Source organism: Gobio gobio (genome assembly GCF_949357685.1).
Source record: "Gobio gobio genome assembly, chromosome: 25".
Classification (NCBI taxonomy): domain Eukaryota; kingdom Metazoa; phylum Chordata; class Actinopteri; order Cypriniformes; family Gobionidae; genus Gobio; species Gobio gobio.
Window position 1 is genome coordinate 4,152,132 of NC_137121.1, and position 9,635 is coordinate 4,161,766.

Consider the following 9,635-nt stretch of genomic DNA (forward strand, 5'->3'; position numbering starts at 1 on the left):
GACCTGGTTCCCAGAACTCACACTCCTCGCGACAGCCCCTCCCTGGCTGATTCCCCCTGAGGAAGGACCTGCTTTCTCAGGGGCAGGGCACTCTATGGCACCCGCGTCCAGACCTCTGGAATCTCCATGTCTGGTCCCTGGACGGGACGCGGAGTAGTGCTGGGCGGTATACCGGTTCATACCGAATACCGGTATTTATTTATTTTATGATATGAATTTTGATGATACCTCAATACCGGTATATGTCGCTTAAACAACGTTCGGAACGCAGCGCAGCGCGTCATTGTTTGAGAGGGGACGCTTTTCACTGTTGCAGTGAGAGCAGTCAGAGCACAGCTGAGATCGCATCACAGCCTATGGCTGAATCCGAGATCGCCCCCTATACCCTCATTCACTATTCCCTACGTTATCACTTTATTTGAAGGAGTGAATGAAAACGAGTGTGTGAAGTCGGACAGCCGTTGTGTGTACATCGGCTGTACACTCGTTATTGCGGTGCAATGTGGGATAGAATGAGTGCACTCAATAACGTCCGCTGTGGTTTCGGACATCACTACAAAGCGCTGTCCCCTCCAAATAATGCCCTATTTAAGGTTATGGGGGCGATTTCGGATTCAGCCCTTGAGTACAGCGGAGAATTCAAACTACACGCGGCGCGCGAGAGAGCGGTTTCTGCGCGGAGCGGCGTGATGAGATTAACAGCGTTCTCCACATGGATCATATAGCACAGATATAGACCGGAGCGATCGCGTTTACATTTTTAATGGACATATTTCATACTATAGTGCTCTAGACATGAACCAGAAGCGTGTATGCGCGCATATTTCATCACGTCTTATTAAAATGAAATGTATGCACTGATTACACTGATAAAACCGTATGTCTGATCACGAACGCGCTGACACGATGGATTATTGTGCTACACAAAAGACAATGATGTAAATTAATAAATAAACTGACAATTCAAAGAAGAATGGGCAAAAAAGTAACTGCTTTATTCTTTCTGTGTTAAACTGATTTGTGTCATTCGTTCAGAGAGGGCTCTTAAATGTATTGCAAATATCCGTGTTTCTCCTCGTTTTGGCAGTTTGTTGTTATATAGGGTTAGATTTTTTAAATGCTTAAGGTGCCCTCAACTCAACTTTTAATATTTAGGTGTCTGTAAGTATGACTCTGAGTGTGTTGCAGTTCTGTGTTTTATTGGTTGCTGTTGTCTCTCCACAGCACCATTTTGTGGGGCTTTGTAAACCTGTATTAACTCTAGTGTGGAATTTTTCTACAATATTCACTCATCATGACAGTAAAACAGGGCATTCTTGTGAATCTACTGCAGTATTTACTCTCTCAATCAGTAGAAAATGTGATTAACACCCTGTCATGCATAGGGAAAAAAATACCGTCATATACCGTGAAACCGATATAATTTAGAAAAATACTGTGATATACATTTTTGGTCATACCGCCCAGCACTAACGCTGAGGTTCGCAGTGGTAGACACCATTGCTTCAGCTAGAGCCCCCTCTACGAGGCGCCTCTACTCTCTGAAGTGGAACCTGTTCGTCGAGTGGTGCTCTTCCCGCCGGGAAGACCCCCGAAAGTGTTCGATTAACATTGTACTTTCCTTCCTGCAGGATGGGTTGGATCGAAGGCTGTCTCCCTCCACCCTCAAAGTATACGTTGCAGCAATAGCGGCGTATCACGATGCAGTAGATGGCAAATCCTTAGGTAAGCACGACTTAGTCGTCAGTTTCCTCAGAGGTGCGAGGAGACTAAATCCTCCTCGTTCTACCTCGATACCCTCTTGGGACTTAGCCCTGGTGCTCAGAGCACTTCAGGGCCCCCCATTTGAACCTTTGCAGTCTGTTGAGCTAAAAATCCTGTCCATGAAGACAGTCTTCCTGATGGCATTGGCTTCAATCAAGAGGGTAGGGGACCTGCATGCACTCTCGGTCGACGAATCGTGCCTAGAATTCGGGCCGGCCAACTCTCACGTTGTCCTGAGACCCCGGCCTGGATACGTGCCCAAGGTTCCTACCACTCCCTTTCGGGACCAGGTGGTGAACCTGCAAGCGCTGCCTTCGGAGGAGGCAGACCCAGCCCTAGCTTTGTTATGTCCCGTCCACGCTCTTTGCGCTTGCGTTGACCGGACTCAGAGCTTCAGATCCTCACAGCAGCTCTTCATCTGTTACGGAGGCCAGCAGAAGGGAAAGGCTGTCTCCAAGCAGAGGCTGGCCCACTGGATAGTGGATGCCATTGTCTTGGCTTACCAGTCCCAAGACGTACCTTGCCCGTTCGGGTTGCGAGCACACTCAACAAGGAGTGTTGCTTCTTCCTGGGTGTTGGCTCAAGGCGCCTCGCTGACAGATACATGTAGAGCTGCGGGCTGGGCGACACCTTACACGTTCGCTAGATTTTATAGCCTCCGTGTAGAGCCGGTATCTTCCCGCATTCTCGCCCCCAGTGGCCACCAGCGCTAAGTGCCCGTTCTAGTGTCGGCTTGTATACGCCACTCCCGCCTCTGGCCGGATACGTGCGTCTATTCTGCTCCAGTCGTGTTCCCCGGAAATCGGCTAACCCTGTGAGTTCCTCCATCACCCCTTCGGTGTTGCACCCGTATGCTTGTGGAACGTGTGTGTAGGCTGGGTTCCATATGTTGCGGTCCCCTCTCGGCTACCCCATATGTGTATTCTCCACGGTACCAGCTACCCTACCCGGCTAGCCCCGTGTCTGTTCCTCGACAGAGTTTCCTGTGTTGTCTCTGGGTGTGTTCTTCCCCCCCTGGAACCAGGTTGGGTCCACTCCAGAGACTGCCATTTGTTGCACTACCCTGTTAGGTTAGTCCTTATGTGTATTCCACCTCTCCTTTCATTGAAGGACGTGGTTCCGCAGCGTACCATCTCCCGAGACGGGCACGCTTTCCCAGCGTTATCCAATAGTCACGCTGAGTGGGTCTTGCAGGAACAGCAGTGACTGTCCTTCCCTGCCCGGAGCCCTGACTCCCACTCTAACATAGGAGTGGTCCAGTGAGCTCAGGCAGGGCGCTGGAAGGGCCAGCCTCCTGGCGTGTTGGTTGGGATCCCAATTCGTACTGAAAGGGAACGTCTCGGTTATGTATGTAACCCTCGTTCCCTGAAGGAGGGAACGGAGACGTACGTCCCGTCGCCAGGTGCTGTGCTTCAGCTGAAGGCCCGAGCCACTTATCGCGGCTCCTCAGTTGAAAACGGTATGCGGCACTTCCACTTCCTTATTTATACCCGCAACGCGGGGCGGAGCGGAGCGTGGAATGCGTGATCGCATGCCAATGTTCATTGGCTCATCTCTGAAAACAGATCCCGATTCGTAGGTCAGTTCCGACGTACGTCTCCGTTCCCTCCTTCAGGGAATGAGGGTAACATACGTAACCGAGACGTTTGTTTATTGGAAATTTAACAGTGAAGCGCCGAGCTTGAATTGTTATGCAGAAAAAAATTACTTTTATTAACAACAGTAATGTACAAAAACCTCATTTTTAAAACGGAAAGTTGTAATATTCCACTTTTATTAAATGTGCTATTGTTCTTCTATAGTATCACACTGAACTAAAAGGAGCACTCTTTACTTGTTTTCTGTGTAATCCAGTCACAATTTGACGAAAAGTTTTAGTTTTTTATGAGACTTTGTGACTTCCTACTTTTTTCCATATATTAAGGAGTGGAAATGTCTTTAAGTCAAATAAGTGCTCCTATGCCGCCACCTACTGGTTATAGTGTTTTTTGTTGTTGTTCTTTGCCATGAAGTGGCCAGCACCTTTACAAATCATCACAGTAAAAATAATATTAAAATTGAATAATATTTAGAGCTTTGATGTGCTGGAAAAAGTGTGAAACACTTGAAAAGTGCTTGAATTTCACTCTCAAAAGGTTGTACGAACCCTGAGATGAATAATGTAAAAATTTAATTCTTCCACAATACCATGGGGTGTTACTACATTAAATCCATGGTGAATGTTTATGATTTGTGGACTGAAACCCCTGAATGTTTCAAAATGTTTCTCCTGGTCTCCGCGTCAGCTTTGTTTGCTCTGATATCTGTTGTTTATAACAGAGGATTCTGCACCGAACGCTTCCCAGTAATGTGGCGTTCACACCGGACGCGATTCGCGCGAATCACGCGTGACATTCACTGCATAACAGACTCGAATTCGCGTGATGGGCGGGGCTTCTGCCAGTGGCTCGTCTCGTTGAGAAATGGCTGACATGGGCTGTGTTTACACGTCTTTTTTTTGTTAAAATACTACTGTTAATGTGTGACAAAACGTAGTTTTAAGACTTTTTGAGGCGATAATGTAGTTGTTTAAAGCTCAAATATGTGGTTTATTTATAAAAAGAGCGCCTATTTGAACATTTTATCTGCCGTTTTCGGAGTTGTGAGCTCCAGTGGATCAGCGGTGCTCATTAACCCCAGCGAGAGCAGCCTTTCCTTGGCCAGTCCTTCTGCCGTCTGCCACTGGCTCTGATGTCTCTGTGGTGTCTCGAGCTATAATTCGTCTTGTAACGGCCGATCTTTGGTCTCATTGATCTATAATTTGTTCCCTGGCAAATCGTTTTTAGACTGAAGGCAAAGAGAAGTTTCATTACTTTATATATTTTTAGGCTATAACTGTACGTTGCAGTTGTAACGTTAGCCTACTAGCACTGACTTTGAATGTTGGACTGAATTGTTTGCTTAATTTCATGTATAGCTTATTATACCTTTTACTTATACCTTTGTATTATTGATCATACATAAACTTGCATTTAACAAAAAGAGACTGGGTTGTGTTTCATGTCATTTAATGTTATCACAGTGATAATTATATTGTCTGAACCAGATATTAATATACAGATTTTCTCCTCATTTTTGTCACTACTAGAGCAAGCTCCTGATTGGTTAACGCGGCGCGAAATATCCGCCAAAGTTCAGATTTTTTGAGCGATTTGCGCGTTCAAAACGCTCAATTTGCGTCCTTCGCGCCGCCTCATTCGCGTGAAACGCGCCGCAGAATGCCATTTCGCGTCTCTGCATTGACTTAACATGTAAATCACTCGCGCGAATCGCGTCCGATGTGAACGCACCATAAGTCTCGCGATGTTATTAATACTGAGGTGAATTGCGTTCTCACTGGATCTCCAGCGCTGTTTACGGTATCGCGTGATCGAGATCGGCCCGTGTATTAGCTTGCGCTGCGGTGTCTATTATTGCTCCGAGCTGATGAACGGTCCAGCACAGCTCAAACGAGTAGCGCGGTTCCGTTCGGCTTTCGTTTAGTTTGCCGTCCGATGTTTCTCATATGTAACAGAAATGGCAGCTCTTATCAGTTGGGCCCCAGTGCGACCTCCAACCAAATTCAGTCGCACCAGCAGGAAAAAAGGTTGCAAAATGCCACCATTTAGTCGCAGTCTGGAGCCCTGCTGCATCACCACTCAATATTAGGCAGATAAACACCACAATAGTGTTTATATTTATGAAATATCATTAATTTTCCTGGATGCATGCGAAACACCCATGAGACTTTTTCACCATTTCCACATGGAAAGAAACATAAAATAGGAGCCGTCACATGAGCAAGACATGCACGCAGATGGATGAAAATATGCTCAACAGATGGAAATAGGCAAAAAAGTGTAAAAACTAACTGGGAACTGACAGTGTCCCATGGAGCCATTCACTGCGTCTGAACTTCAAAGAAGCATCTGGATCGACCCAAACCTCCTCGGAGAAACACGTCCTCAGCGGACACAGAGGGATCCGACTTATTATACAGTTTCAGTGTCCAACGTCATGTCCACTGAGCAAAATAAAACATCAGTTTACCAGGGAATGAGTAGTTGAGATGAGGATGTCACATCGGGTCAATCTAATATGGGTTATATTCCAAGATGAGTTATATTTTGCATGTGGAAAATGTAAAATATGAAACTGCATATTTCTCTTTGATGGTAGTTTATGCAATGATCAAACAAAAAATGTTTGTTCCAGGCTGCATGTCATAGCACGAGTTTTGGTTTCCCCCGAAACAGCACATCATCTCAGAGAGCATTACTGCTTCATTGAAGTTAGACGTTTGTTTGGTTGATTTAGTTTAGTTAGACCCGCAGGCTTGATCCGCTCCAGACTGCCGTTCAGTGAAAGCATTCTGTCAGAGCTGCTTCTGTTTGCGCTCAGATAGGAAAATAAAACAACAAATGTGTTTACATAAAACTTCTGTCCCATCCATCACAATAATGAAGCCTGAATCTCATTTTCTATAATGCATGACTTTTTACTGTTTTATGCTGGTTGTTTTACTTTGCCGATGTGAAATCAATCAACACATTTATGCATCGTTTAATCATTGCATGTTAAAAAAAAAGTTTTTCTTTATAATATTTCATACCGCCTCTGAAACAACTTTCCTTTTCCACTACATTTTTGTCTTGCATTTCACGAAACCATTTCATATTGACTGTGAGGTTACTTGAAGAAAACCACTATTTTATTTTGAATTGTTGTATAAAATTAAAGAGCACCTATCATGGCATTTAAAATGTTCCAAATATTGTTTTAGAAGTCCCCAACAACAGTTTTGCATGCATGCAATGACAAAAAAGACTTTAGTTTTCGTATAATATGCAATTATTTTTCCCTGTTTTGACAGCGATTCTCAAATGATTCCTTTAGTGATTCACTTTTCAAAACCCCGCCTTTACGTGACGCTAATCTGCGCTGATTGGTCCGATGACCCAGTCAGCTGTGATTGGTATAGTCTGTGCAGATATTTTCAGAAACGGAACGCCCATCAAAGTCTTATAGTGACAGTAATTTGTTAATATGTGTCAGGAGTTATGAATATGAAAACCGCGTCTGTACCGTTTGATTGTAATATGAGCCTCAGCTGATCTCATTCATAAAAAAACTCCTCTATTCTCCTCACGAAGACTCGCGACAAATCAACATCCCTCAGGGCTTTTAGTTCAAAAGTGTGCGGATGAGGAGAAATATTGATAGATTCTCATATGTCTGTGTCAGATTTCTAAACAGAGGATTATTTTTTTATTCAATACTTCCTCAAAATGCGCAGATATAGCCTAATCATGAGCGATTGAGTCTCTTATGTGTTGTTTTCAATTCATACTGGCAGCCGGAGGGCGCTCTGTGCACATGTAGTCCATATATGGCACAGACAGACGAAGAAGAACTATGTGCCATAATAGAAGTCCATAATAAAAGCTTCCTGAGATCGCGAAACATGCAAATAGAGACATTTGACGACTAATAAACACACAATCGCGACGATGTATGGTTTGTCTTCAAGCCACTTAGTCTTCAAATGCTCATCCTTGGGCAGATGAAAAAAGTTTGCTTTTGAGTCGCACTTCAGAACACAGCGTCTCGTGGCCATGATGTTTTCTAGTTTTCACTGGCGTCTTGGAGCAATAAGTGGGCGTATCGTATTCAAATAACTTGACAAGTTGACGTCATCTAGTCAGAGAAAAAGCTTCAGTCTTCAAACGATTCTTAAAAATGACTCAGAGTCGACTCTTACTTTTGAAAGAAAATAACTATATATACGGTGCACTGTCATATTTCAAACTTTGCAGGATGTTTTTGTTCACTTAGATCTATGTTACACACTACATGAAAGGTACATTTCAAAATTCCATGATAGGTGCTCTTTAAGATGTATTTGCAACTAAATTGTGGAGGACTGTGCACGCCAACTAGGGATGGGCAACAGTGATCGAGTACTCGAACGTAACAGCGACGATCGATCATGAAAACGATGTTCGACCTGACTTTAAAAAATATATTTGTCTATTTTTCTGATTGGTTATTGTGGCATTTTTGGCAGTAACTGAAGTCTGATTGGTTAGCGTTAGACAGCGCCTTTCAGACCGGCGAAATAAAGTGAAACTGAAGCGCGCACTGCAGTGATGCCTGAAATGAAAAAACATATAAAAACAAAATAACCATTTATGCATTATAATCTAGCAGTTATTTTTTCTAGTCATATGTTCATGTTTTCATAGACATGTGATGTTTGTATTTGTCAACATTAATTTTCGTAACACTCTTAAAATAGTTTCATATCTCCATGACGGAGACGCCCCGCCCCCCACACAAGCCCCGCCCCCAATTACTCGAGTACTCGTTTTTGAGACCTATCGATGATCGAAATGAGAAATTGACAAAAATTCCCATCCCTACACGCCACTGATCACGAACTTAATAAGATACAGCTGATGATAATACAAGAACATAACCGAAACTAAACAGGAGCAGGAAAACATGAACTAAAGGAAACAGAACAAAATATCAAAATAAGAATCCATTACCACGCCAGGACTTCCCCCTTGGAGCTGGTGATTGACAGGGATAAGGAGTCGATGAAGAGACACCACGGTGGAGCCAATGACAGGAGGAGCATGGGCGGAGCTTTGGCTGAATGCGCAGGTGGAACTGGCGGAGAATCTGGCGGAGCAGAGAGGCCGACGAACCAGGGCGGCATCTACGGCCCAGAAGCCCAAGGTGGAGCTGCTGGCTCACGGGACCGAGACAGGGACTCTGTAGACCGGGGAGATGATGGAGGGAGTGAGGACGATGGGGAAGCCCAGTGGAGGGTCAAGGCTCAGCAGGAGACCCATAAGTCTGTGATGGTGGCAGAGCGACGACTTATTGAGGCTGAGCCGGAGGGACAAAGAACTCCCGGAGGAGTGACGAGTGACTGACGGACCACAGTGCAGTGTTGTAACGGGGTTCGTGATAGTCGTGGGCAGGAAGGAAGAAGACAGGGTCGGCGAGGCTGGGACTTGTACACTTTATTGATATAACTCAAAACAAAAAGGACGCACGCTGGCGTTTCAAATTCTCAGTCACTCTCAGCAACAATTCTCTATCAGATGCTTTCTCTTTTCACTCATAACGTTTGCAGGAAGACTCTCTCTCTTTCTCTCCTGTTGTGTGTCTGCATCAAGTCCCAGTCCAACTCTCTCTCTCATCTCTCTCCCGGCAGCCGCTTATATGCGGTCTCTCCACGCCAATTACTGCAAACAGAGACAGGTGTTCACCATTTGCACTTGACCTACTTACCGACCGCTCGGCTCCGCCCCCTCTCTCCCGCTACAGACCTCGCGGGACCACGCCCACCTCGCCACATACCCCCACCGCCCGTCTCAGGCCGGGGAGCCATCCGGCCTGCAGCCTCCCCCCCCCCCCTCCTGGAGAGGAAGTCGGCCACAGCCATCTGAGCACCCGGCCTGTGGATCACCTTGAACTTAAAGGGTTGTAAAGCCAGATACCAACGGGTGATCCGCGCGTTGGTATCCTTCATGCGGTGGAGCCACTGCAAGGGGGCGTGGTCCGAACAGAGGGTGAACTCCCGCCCGAGGAGGTAATAGCGAAGGGTGAGAACGGCCCACCTGATGGCCAAACACTCCTTCTCTATGGTGCTGTACATCGTCTCTCTCTTAGAGAGCTTACGACTGATGTACAGCACCGGCCGCTCTTCACCCTCCACCTCCTGGGACAGGACTGCGCCCAACCCCCTGTCCGAGGCGTCAGTCTGTAGGGAAAAAGGGAGAGAAAAGTTAGGAGCCTGTAGGAGCGGTCCACCACACAGAGCAGCCTTTATCTGGGTA